The sequence below is a fragment of the Lepidothrix coronata genome, unplaced genomic scaffold (assembly GCF_001604755.1).
Source record: "Lepidothrix coronata isolate B3197 unplaced genomic scaffold, Lepidothrix_coronata-1.0 Scaffold0, whole genome shotgun sequence".
Classification (NCBI taxonomy): domain Eukaryota; kingdom Metazoa; phylum Chordata; class Aves; order Passeriformes; family Pipridae; genus Lepidothrix; species Lepidothrix coronata.
The window spans coordinates 14,568,453-14,581,740 of record NW_016690180.1 but is presented as its reverse complement, the minus strand read 5'-3'; positions in this window follow the sequence as shown (position 1 = coordinate 14,581,740).

Genomic DNA, 13,288 nt, shown 5'->3' with positions numbered 1-13,288 from the left:
GGGCAGAAAATTCCAGACAGGCAGAAGCAGACAGAACAGAAAGAGTAAGAAGCAGCAGAGGGAACACCACAGTCAGAGAAGGAGGGAAAGGATGTGCTCCCTGTGCCTGAGCAGGTATTTCTGCCTAGCTTGAGTGCAAGTCTGATGTCCTACATACCAACTAGACCAACTCACAGAATAGTGAGCTAAAACACATGGAAAATAGGAGCTAAATCACATAAAAAATAGGAAGAGAGTTTATTAAGTTTTACAAAACTTGTAAGCTTAATATCACCGACACAGGGTTTGACCACAAAAATGTATTGTCAACATCCTGCTTAAGTGCGATGCTTTATTCCCCTCTCCCCCCTTCTCCATCGCTACTCTGTGATCAAAATTTCTCCCTCCATCTTCCCACTTTTGGTGCTTCCACCAAAAGTGGGAAGATGGAGGGAGCACTGTGGTGCTTCACACCCCACAGTAGTTTTGCACATTTTCACAATCGTGTTAAAACATTCTCTAACAGGCCCCAATATATCCCATAAAAAGTTTATTCATTCCCATGAGTCCCATACTAATCTAGTTTTCCCCTTCCTATCAGTTAAAAAGTTATGTTTGAGCTTTGTCATGGTGACACTGGAGTGACTTCATCAGTGGCTCAAACATTGGTGGCCTGAGAGTTCTCATCTTTGGTATACTCACTTTATCTCCTGATTCATTTTATGTATTTACTTATTACTTTTCCTGTTTCTTGTTTCTGTTTATTATTGAATAAACTGCTCGTCAGATACTCTCACTCAAACCAGATATCCTTACCTCCCAGGGATTCACAAACCTTTAAGTTCCCCACATCTTTACAGAGCTGACACCATAGAATCAGCTGGGTTGGAAGGGACCTCAGAGATCATCAAGTCCAACCCTTGATCCGCTACCTCTGTGGTTGCTAGACCATGGCACTAAGTGCCACATCCAGTCTCATCTTAAAAACCTCCAGGGATGGAGAATCCACTACTTCCCTGGACAGCTCACTCCAATGTCAGATTACCCTCTCTGTAAAGAAATTCTTTCTAATATCTAACCTAAACCTCCCCTGGCACAGCTTAAGACCATGCCCTCTTGTCTTACTGATAGTTGCTTGGGAAAAGAGACCAACCCCCACCTGGCTACAACCTCCTTTCAGGTAGTTGTAGAGAGTGAGGAAGTCTCCCCTGAGCCTCCAGGCTGAACAGCCCCAGCTCCCTCAGTCTCTCCTCATAGGACTTGTGCTTGAGTCCCTTCACCAGCCTTGTTGCTCTTCTCTAGACCTGCTCCAGCACCTCAATATCCTTCCTGAACTGAGGGGCCCAGAACTAGACACAGTACTCCAGGTGTGACCTCACCAGTGCTGAGTACAGGGGAAGAATCACTTCCTTGGATCTGTTGGCCACACTGTTCCTGATACAGGCCAGGATGCCTTTGGCCTTCTTGGCCACCTGGGCGCACTGATGGCTCATGTTCAGCTTCCTATCAATCCAAACTCCCAGGTCCCTTTCTGCCTGGCTGCTCTCCAGCCACTCTGTCCCCAGCTTGTAGCGCTGCATGGGGTTGTTGTGGCCAAAGTGCAGGACCCGGCACTTGGCCTTGTTGAACCTCATCCCGTTGGAATCAGTCCAACTCTCCAACCTATCCAGGTCCCTCTGCAGAGCCCTCCTGCCTTCTAGCTGATCGACACTTACCCCCAGCTTAGTGTCATCTGCAAATTTGGTGATGGTGGGCTCAATCCCCTTGTCTAAATCATCAGTAAAGATATTAAACAGAACTGGGCCCAACACTGATCCCTGGGGGACACCACTAGTGACTGGCCGCCACCTGGATGCAGCACCGTTCACCACCACTCTCTGGGCCCGACCCTGCAGCCATGACTTTAATCTTTTCAATATAAAACAACTAGAAGAAATAAAGCGATAGCACATATAGAATAAAACATAGAGTGAGTTTAAAGTGCTGTAATAATGAACAAAGAAATTGGTTAAATTCAAACTATATGGAGGCTGTTCTCTAGGATCATATATTAAGCTTTTTTTACCCCATATTTGTTATGGTTTGGGTTTTAATTTAATCAGATTCAGCATAGACTTTTCTCTTCAGTACAGAAAAAAAATTAATAAAAATGGAAGTGAATCTTATTCAGTTTACTGTGTTATGATTTTGATAGCAAAAGAAGACTAACTATAAGCTTAACCAAAATTATATGTCAATCTAGAATAAAAATAATATTAGAATATTTTATCCTTTAAACCTTTAGAATGAGGAAGCAATAAACAAAAGCATCTCCCAGAAACAAAGCATTTCTTAAAATTTATATGTTTTTCTCCAGTATGTATGATAATATTCTGGAAATTTAATACTTTGCATGGCATGAACTATTCAAAGAGTCATATTTCTTAATCTGTGTCGTTTGTTTTCTGTAACACAGTGTAATTCATGATAAAGGTATTGATATGATGTGACATTCACTGAACTTTTAAACAATTTCTTTGTTCTTTTATTTATTTCTTTGTAGCTTGGATCAAAATCTCACTATATCTCCTTAAACTGAACATATGATTCACACACCACATTAAAACCCCTTTCACACCACATTTGTGGTGAAGACATTAAAAATTGAAAGTTGTTTTGTCTATATAGGTCCAAATAAATCTCTTTTCTATTTAACTGTCTAATAATGCTAATTCTGTGGGGAGAAGTCTTACCTCACATGTGATGACTCAGAATGCCTTGAATTTCTAATCAGCACACTTATGCAATTTTGTCCTTGGTATGCAGTGATTGTAGCTAGCATATTTACCAACACTATTATACTTCTGAGATTTAAAGAAGAAATAAAATATGCAAATACTGGGGAAGGATATTTGTGGCAGAGGTTTTGTGAAGACAGAGAAGAGAGCTGGGAACAGAAATTATGCTTTGTTAGTGTGTCCCCCAAAAGATCATATTACAAGTACTCAGGCAGAGGAAACTTCATGATGACAACCAAACTCTGTCTCAGACAATTTACATTCCTATTCATCTTCCCTGGCTGCTCCTGTTTCAGCAGACCCAAATTCTTGCCAAACCAACAAATGTAGTCTCCAATGTTTTCTGTTTTGAGTTTTCAAACATCAAGTTTCCAATGCAACTTGAATCTCTGTGTCTGACGATTTATATGCAGTTCATTTCTATGAACTCACAGTTAATTGTATATGCTCAGTGCCCAGGCTCCACCAACACACATGTACATGTGCCAAAGCTGTGCTACATGTCCTTCCACACTCAGGGGGCCATCCTTTGTGCAAACTTAAGAGGGGGAAAATGATGAAGCTGCAGAGACCAGATAAAAGACTGAAGTGAACATATGTTAAAACAAGGCTAAATGCATTTTTTCTAACTGATCTATAAAATCAGAACTCTGAGATAAATTAGCAAATGTAAGAAATTCCAGCAGAATATGCCTCTAAGTAGGAAACTCAAACATATGGCCCTCCTAGCTTCTGGGTATTTAAATTTATTGAAGTATGCCAACATACACAGTATTCAGTTCCATATAATTATGAAACAGATCATTAACTGTTTTAATCTGTCATATCTCTTGGGATCCAGAGTGACATGTGAAATCATGATAACATAGCTATGGATGTAGAAACAAAAACAGCCCACACTAGTAAATAATACTATTATACTAGGAAAATACTGAGCTGTACAAAGTCAAATCAGCATATTTTCATGCTTCTTTGTACCACAGTTGCAGAGGTTAGCACAAGCATTCAGGTAGTGAAAATATTTATTCAGATTACATGTTTCTACATTTGTACAAAGGCTACACTTATCTTTTCTATCCTGTAGTTAATGAGGTTCAATAGCTAAAATAAAATTATCACAGGATTTCTGTCCTATATTGTCTAAGCATACTAAATTATAACCAGAACATGTTGATGTGTTGTGAGAAAATATCAAGGAAAAATGCTCTCACTAACTTCTTATGGAATGATAAAAAAGCTTCATTAACAAAGACTGATTAACAAGATGAATTCATACCACATGAGCAGGTAAAATTAAAATTTAGAATAAATGCTCTGGTTAGAATAAAGCGAGAATTGTCATCCGGATCAGTATCAACGTGAAAGAAGGGTGTCAGTGCCACAGCATGATTTTCTATTAGATGCTCATACTTGAGGTCTCTTCAGGAGGCATGCACTAAGCAAAATGGATGGAAATAGAAAATATTGGCAACATTCCTGAATTTTAACCACAAGCAGACAAGCAAGTATAAATTAATGATGAACCAGTTAAACAATGGTATTAGGGCATTATCTCCTGTGTCTTTCCTCTCCCATTAACAGTAACTTTTGCATGGCTAAAAAATGTTGGAGAAATAAACAACTCCACTGGACATTCAAGAATAAAGCTGGTCAGAAACTCTCTAGGGACTTTTTAATTTTTAGTTATTATTATTTGAATCATAAACATTTTTCAAAACATTTTAGACTTGATTAATTTTAAGCAACCCCACAGCAGAGTTCCAGGTGAAACCAAGGCAAACCTGGGCAAGAACAAACTTTGGAAAGAGAAAGAAGTTAATCAGATTTTTTTTTCACAGAACAAATTATTCTGTACTTTGTTTCTGTTTCTGACATTCATAAGCAAAAGTTAGGCTTAGTATTCCTCAGAGAAGGCTTAGTTTCTCCTAAGCATAGAAAGGAATATATCTTCTTGGGACTAAAGAAGGGTGGACACACTGCACAGAGTCTGCTGTGATGTACAAATCACTTTGTGGTCCATCATGTGGCACACTGAGCATATTACCTGAATGTGGATATTAACACACCAAACCTGCCAACAACCTGGAGATTCCAAATTCACTCACCACTAGGAAACTGCCAGTACAAATAATATTTTTTCTTGGCCTACCACAGGTTATTCAGTTGACTTGATAGCTGGGTCTTGCTTGTCTATTCCTCTGTACTTAAACAGAAAAAAATTCTTCTGCTAACTAGAGAAGAAATAAGGAAATGGTAACAACATGTAGAAGAATTTTAAGAGTATGTCTTGTGAACTTAATAGATAGCCATAAAACTGGAAATATGGGGGGGGAAGAGGGAAAAATAGAAATTGCTATAGAAAAGACAATTATCTTGATTTAGACATTGACACAAATGAAATACACAAGACCACAGGCAATGCAGCTTGGAATATCAGGAAAAAGTAATATAAAGTTCATCTAATAGGGTAGCCAGTAGAGAAAACTCCCTTTCACCTTCTGTGAAAACTTGAAGGTACAAGTAGTTTCTGATGAAAACCTGTGAAAACAAGTCCATTATTTTGATATGAACATCTAAACAAGGGAAGGTCATGATTGGTAAATACCATGTTTTAATGGCTAGCTTTATATCTCTACTCTTATGGAAAACACTAGGTTGAATTTGTTAAAAGTTGCCTTTTCCTGTGAGGGAGTGAAATTAAAGCTTATGATTTGGGGGAATGGAGAAATAGAGAAAAGAAAGTAAATAGATCCTACACAAAGTGAGGAGGGTCCAATTCTTGGTTATTTTTTTATTCTGCTCAAAACCAAATTTGACTCTCAAAATAGATAGTGGCTGATGTTCAGAAGGGATGAGAAGATAGACTATATTATTATTGCTCTTTAACTTGTAATCTTAGTATTACCTCATCAGTTCTCTGGAGCCTGCAAAGTTATTTAATCAGGTGTAAAGGACATACAGCAGGTGGAACCAACAGTGAAATGTAAGCTGAAAGAAACTGTGTTAAAACAATTCAGTGTCTGTTAAACAGACTTATTGTGTGTAAAAAGACTACAGAAAAGTTTCCTCAGTGAATACTTCCAAAAATAGCAAAGAAAAAATTAAATGTTATGAGACATTGGATATCAGTTTTAAGCTTTGAAAAAATTCTGTTTGCAAGTATTTATAACTTTAAAGGTGTGAGTATAATAGCAGTTATGCTTACAGAAGAGGCTAAATATTGTCAATAATGTGACAAAAGTATCCTATTTATTACAAAATCTATGTAACATAGGAATAGTTTATTTTTTAGCTCATTTTGCCAGTATCTTTTGATATTTAAAGTAAAAAGGAAATATTTAATTCCTAAAAGAATGAACATTTAAGTACTTACTTTATTTCATAAAAAACTTTATTTTCCCTATTGGTGCCTATAAGAATATGAGAAATATATGTATTTCTTCAGTTATATTCTGTCTTCTGTTAAATAAATGGGATTTTGGCAATAACTTAAAAGAACCTAAAATAACCCCCATTTTCACCATTATAGAGTTTAAAACAAAAACAAGTTTAAAACAAAGGAAGTTAAAGGACAGGATCAGATATAAGGAAGTGCAAGTTCCAATGCTCACACAGGTAAAATCAGAAGGCAGAAGCACTGACTTTCAAGCAGAGATGGAAGTTTATTCAGGGGATGCTCACAGCTGCAGCAACCAGTCGCAGCTTGGTGGTCAAAGAACACACATCCCGGGGCTTCCCGGCCATGCATATCAAAGGTGCCTCCCCCTTTCCTCTCCCTTCCTCCACCTGTGGGAAGCAATGCTTCTTTGGCATCTTCTTCAGATGTTCCCTGTTTAGTCTCACAAAGGAGCAGTTTCCACAGGAAGGACAAAAGGTGGTTGTTCTCACACATACTCTCAACGTGTTTCTTTAGCCAGAGCAGGCTTCTTGAGCAAAGAGAAATCCAAATCACCTTGCCTCTTCACCCACCTCTTGCTCAGGGGTCCCATCCACCCCCTACAGGAAACTATTATTCAAAATAAAAATATCTCAGTAGAGAAATATTTTATATACTCCTTTGTCTTTGAGTGTTTAGTTTTGTGACCTAGATTGACAGTTTTAATGCATTATTTTATATGTGAAAAAGAACTTTGCCGAGGTAAATGTAATGTTGTTACATTACAGTTTGTGCATGGTATATTGTGCTGACAGATGATAAATGATATTCATGACAACTGCTGCTATTGGTGTGGGCATATCATATTGGTTTTCTTACAAGCTGTACTCATTTTCATTTCATTTGTAACACTCTTATCAGTTAAAGGCCATAAACATTTAATATGCAGCTTGAAAATATATTGGTTTAAATAAAAAATATTTTTAATAAATTGTTGCATAAGAAAATATTATTTTTTATTTAAAATATGTCTCCATTTAATGTTTTTGTCATGCACGAGTTTACTTAGGACTTAACTTTTCATAGTTTAAAAATGGGAGTAATAGAAAGAAGTACCAGGTTTTCTGTCGTCAGCAATGTTTCACCATTACATTATGCTGAATGACTGAAACACTGATTTGTGTATGAAAGGTACAGAACTGACAAGGTAAGTATATTCAGTAGATTTTAGATCATGCATAAGTGACTTAGTGAAATCTAGCTTGTGGCACACATGCCTAACCTATATATAATTGGGGAATAGCAATATAATTTCAAAATACTGAATCAGTAAAAACACATATATTTAAAGTAATTAGAGTACATTGGAATCAGGTCCTATGTACTTCTGGTAAAAATGTTATGGGGACAGCACTAATTCTGACAGGTCTTTCACAACAGTTTTACATGAGCAACTGAGTCCTAAATTTTCCTGTGATTACCCTAAAAGTGAATATCACTATGGAATTGATAATCCAGGAGAAAATATGTCGTGCAAATTGTAGGATGATTTTGCAAAACATAATAGCATTGCAAATATTACCATTTCAAAGTTATTTAGTGGAAGTTTTATCTGTTATTGTGCTCTTCTGTTTTTTGCTTCTGTATAACTTCTTCCCCGTATAACATTTTTCCAGAGTTCTTGGAAGCATATAAGAAACTAATGAAAAATCATTACAGTCCGTAATGAATATTAAGGAACTCGTTGTGAGGTAAAAAACACTTGTGGGAGAAATTCTATTCCTGATGGCATCCTGCCCTGCTTACTACACTGGCACTACCTTGCTTGTTTGTTTTTAATTTAAAGGTTAATGTTTTGTGGGATATGTAATGAAGAAGGGCCTTTGAAAAATGATGAGAAAAATAAGTTAATGTAAGCCATATAGCTAGATATTTATATGAAATTTTACTAGAAGATGAGAAACTAGGATTTTTTTGACTTGTTCAACAGGTGTCAGTAGAATAGCTCAGAGCCAGACACAGAGTTTGAAAGAACTGGAGACTTCACAGACAGTGACAGAAGCTTTTCGCAGTTTTCAGTTAGATACTTTCTGATTTTCATCTTTGCTATAAAAGAATATAACTCTGTGGGGTTTTCTTCTGGAATTTTCACTGCTGACAATCAGGAAATTGATCACTAGCAGTCTAGCACAAATCTTAGCCTGGCTGAGCAGTAAACTTTCTTATATATATCCCAAAATTTTTAGCATCAATCTTCCCTCATAAGTGAACCAGCAAAAAATCCATCTGAATACGAAGAATATCCACCCAGATGTTATACTAATTAATATTATGCTAAAAACATGATCTCATTATTTAATGTTCTGCATGTACTGAGAATGTTAAAATATGGAAGTGCTTAAATAGGGCGTTTATTACTCAAGAGCTCTAATGATCTTATTTATCCAATAAACCATCTTCTTTGTGCACAAGGTAATTGTCCCCAGATAAATTAGAAAGTTACTTCCAAGTCCTACCAGACATCACTTTTTTAATGTTAAGTGTAGACAAAAAATTAGTTCAATATTCAAGAAAAATAGTCTGAGCAGGTGTGGTGGTTTGATGTTGGCTGAATGCCAGGTGCCCACCAAAGCCAGGCTATCACTGCCCTCCTCAACTGTACACGGGAAAGGGAATACAACGAAAAACTCATGGCTTGAGATAAGGACCAGGAGAGATCACTCACCGATTATCAAAATGGGTAAAACAGACGAAGTGGGGACATTATTTTAATTTATTACCAATCAATTCAGAGTAGGGTAATGAGAAATAAAATCAATTCTCAGAAACACCTTCCCCGCACCTCTCCCTTCTTCCTGGGCTTATTCCTAAATTCTTCTCCTCCTCTCACCAGCAGCACAGGGGGATAGGGAATGGTGGTTGTGGTCAGTTCATCACACTCTGTCTCTGCCACTCCTTTCTCCTCAGTGTGAGGACTCCTCACATTCTTACCCTGCTCCAGCATGCAGTTTCTCCGACAGCAGACAGTCTTTCAAGAACTTTTCCAGCATGACTGCTCCCCGTGGGCAGTTCTTCACAAACTGCTCCACCGTGGGTACCTCCAACAGTCCGTCAGGAACAGGTTGCTCTGGGCTGGGTCACCCATGAAGTCTCAAGTCCTGACAGCAAACCTTTTCCAGCATGGGCTGCTCTCTCCACAGGGCCACAGGTCCTACCAGGAGCCTGCTCCAGTGCAGGCTTCCCACAAGGTCACGGCTGCCTTCAGGCATCCCAGTGCCTTGGCATGGGATCCTCCAGGCACTGAAGGTGGATAGCTGCTCCATGATGAACTGGAACAGCCTGCCTCACCACGAGCTGCACCACGGGCTTCAGGGAAATCTCTGCCCTGGCATCTGCAGCACCTCCTTCCCCTCCTTCTTCACTGACCTTGGTGTCTTCATAACTGTTTCTCATATTTTCACTCCTCTCTCCAGCTGCTGTTTCACAGCAGCTTTTTTACTCTTCTTAAACATGTCATCCCAGAGGCACTACCACCATCTCTGATGAACTCAGCCTTGGTCAGCGGTGGGTTCATTTTGGAGCCAGCTGGCACTGGCTCTGACCGATATGAGGGAAGCTTCTGGCAGTTTCTCACAGAAGCCAACCCTGTAGCCTCCCTGCTACCAAAATTGTGTCACACACAGTAAAATGGGAAACCTCTTTCGTTTGCCTGCCTGTCTGAACACATTTCTTATAACATTAGCTACATAATGGAATACAAGTGTGTCCTAAATTATTACAAACAAACTTGATTCGATCCCCTGTATTTCTAAAATCCACTTATCTATTTTACCTACTTCCAAAATGTGAAGCAATTTTGATATGTATTAAATATTAACTATTATTACAGAGAGAAGGTTTGAAACTATGAATATGAATGGTTAATGTATTAGAAATATTGAAGATCTGTAAATAGTTCTTTATCTATGATGTCTGACCTATTTAGCAGAATTATAGTGTTATGTCTTTAATACTTATCTGGAGTAGAACAGACATATCTACAGTCTCACAATATACCCTACATTGTGTCTCAAGCAGCTTTCCTGTTACGTCTTCCTTGCCAAAAATTATATTTGCCAGGTCAAGTTATCACTTATTTTACATTCGTTTTCAGACAATCACACTCTGGCATTCTAAATATCAAGGCCCATCATTCCATCTTATTATGATGCTACTGTGAAATTTTCTAAGTATGTAAGGAGCTTTACTGTTCCCCTGACCAATTTTGCTCTGTAACAACCTAACAGATTAGTATGGGATCATTCACTGACATGGCAATACAACTGAAAGCATCCATGAGGGAGCTGCGGTTGTTTAGCCTGGAAGAAAGTAGGCTCAGAGGAGACCTTATCACTCTCTACAACTACCTGAAAGGAGGTTGTTAACAGGTGGGGATTGGTCTCTTCTCCCAGGCAACCAGCAATAGGACAAGAGGAAATGGCCTCAAGTTGCACCAGGGGAGGTTCAGGTTGGATACTAGGAAGAATTTCTTTCACTGAAAGGGTAGTTAAGCATTGTATTGGGCTGACCAGAGAAGTACTGGAGTTACTGTCCCTGGAAGTATTCAAGAAATGACTGGACGGACATGGCACTTGATGAACATCGGACTTGAGGTCCTTTTCAACCTTAATGTAGGAAGATATTGTTTCAGAGCTTAATCACTTTCTGTGAAAGTAACAAAGCAACCTAAGATCAACTTCTAAGATCAGAATTGCCTAATATCCAGTGTATACTCTATTACACTGTAGAAATTATTTCAAGTTCACACTTGTGGCATCCAAGTTTAGTCAGACTTGGTTATCATACTACCATTGCATTTTCACAGCCTTTAGTACCATTCTCAGGAATCCTTCTCTGACACTATTTCTAATTAGTATGAAACCTATCTATGTGTAGGAATTTTTGAAAACTCTACTGTATAAACTTTTAAAAACTTTATACTGTCCAAATTTTGACTTCGAAAGAAGCAAATTATACAAATAAATCTTCAGCATAGTTAAGTTTTAAAATTTTGTCAATATTTTTTAAACTTTGTTTCTGAATTATGTGAATATATTTGTGAGTTTAACAATATATTGAATTACTTGAAAATACTATGGTTTGGAATATATCACATGTGAAAATATTCTTTGTGGGTTTTTTTATTTTTCTATGTTAGATCCTATTTTATATATTGATGTACAGCAGTCTGAAAGAAGCATTCAATGATGACTTATTCAAGTCATCAATTTGTGCCCAGTTAATCCTTTGAAATATTTTTTTAGTTATTTCTGTCTTGCTGAAGTTTGTAATATTAAAATTTCCTTCTCCCGGAAGAACACTAAGATTACATTCATATATAAATTTATAAAATACATATGAACAACTTACAGATCTATTCTGTATTTCAAACAAGTATCTCAAAATTATTATGTGTAGTGCATATAATACACAATAAATAATGTATAAATATGCATATATATGTTGTGTGTATATACATATACCTACTGGTTAGAGGCTTTCTGCTCCCCTTCCATGCACAGGACAAGTGAAGTTAGGCAAAGCATTTTTAAATTGTGTTGCCTGTTAAATCATATTGACTGCAAGTACTGATAGTCTCAGCAACTTTCTATTGTCACAGTTTGTTCTACTGAGCCTTGGGGAGAGACAATTGTAGCGTGTTTTATGAACAAACAACACTATTTGACATAAGAGAGGTTTGGAAACTAATCATCAAATGACAAGTTTTCCATGCCAAAACTTTGGAATCAATCAGGCTGTAGCAGATTTCCCTCTAGGCTGAAAAGATCCATTTCTTCTGACTCCCAATTCCCATGACCTAATTACTGGGAATATTACAAACTTGCTGCCAGGCAACTCTGTACACCGCTTACTGTCTTAAACAATATCAAATATATGGTCCTTAGTAAAGTTGTATGAAGAGAGTGATAAGAAGGTCAAAAAATTGAGAGAAAAATAAAAGATCCAAAAGATAGAGTTTGTCCTGCTAGCAGAGATAAATATTTTCAAGTCCATTGGGAGTAGGTGGCAAATACAACTTGAAGGATCTCAGTTTGAGAATGAGAGTTGGGCACCAGTTACCCTTTTTCAAGAGGAAAGGAAAGAGGGAGACAGTTTTATTCCTTTCAATTTTCTGGACTTAAATCTCATTGAATATTCTATATAATTGTGTTTCAAAGTCTTTCATGATATTAAATGAAGAAGTACAAATAAGAGGAAAACCCACACTGAGAAACTATTAAGTAAAAGAAATAATTCCAGAAATACATAGTGTTTTTACCTTAAACCAGAGAAGTTTTAACATAGGCATGTAAGCACGTAAAACTACACGTTTAAACCACACTGCAGAAATAAACAGAAAAGCAATTGACACGTTAACATCACTGTAAAAAGGACTTGACAGATCTAGAATTTAAATGTCAGCCTAGCACAGCTGGCTTTCCTTTTCTTAAAATTATACATGCACCCCCTTTTCTGGATAAGCAAATTGTCAGATATGTGGCATATTGTCAGAAAATACTTTTATCCTTCATGGACATGGAATTCTTTGGCAATGTGGTGCAGGTCCAGAGTGAACTCCTCAAAGTGCCTGGCACTGAGCAGGGGATTGTGGTCTCCTCCCTAAGCACCCACACCTAGGAACAAAAAGGAGAATGGTTTCTGGAAGCACTGAGGATTTTTATTCCATGTGTCCTGAGTTCTCACAAGGCTTCACTTCAGGTACTCTCCTTTCTAACAGGTCACATAATGCTGGGGGCAGTCCCTCTCTGGCTCAGCTCAGACAGGGAGGGGGGATGGAGGGTCCTCCCACACTTCAAACCGCATGATGGTATCAAAAAATTCACCAAAAATCTTTCACATTTAACTAAAATTACAACATTTTGCTACAAGAGATCTCTACTGTTATTTGGTTAAACACAATTTCATTGAGTAAAGAATGAATATAATTCAAATTATCAGGCAATATAAAATTTCTTGGGTGCTCTACAGAAGGGTGACATAGTGTACCTACAGTAATTCAGTATCTGTAGTAGTGCAGTCCCCTTAAGGAAGTTATTTGTAAGGTACATGTTTAACCTAATAATATTACACTGTAATGGGGACACTGCCAGGGATA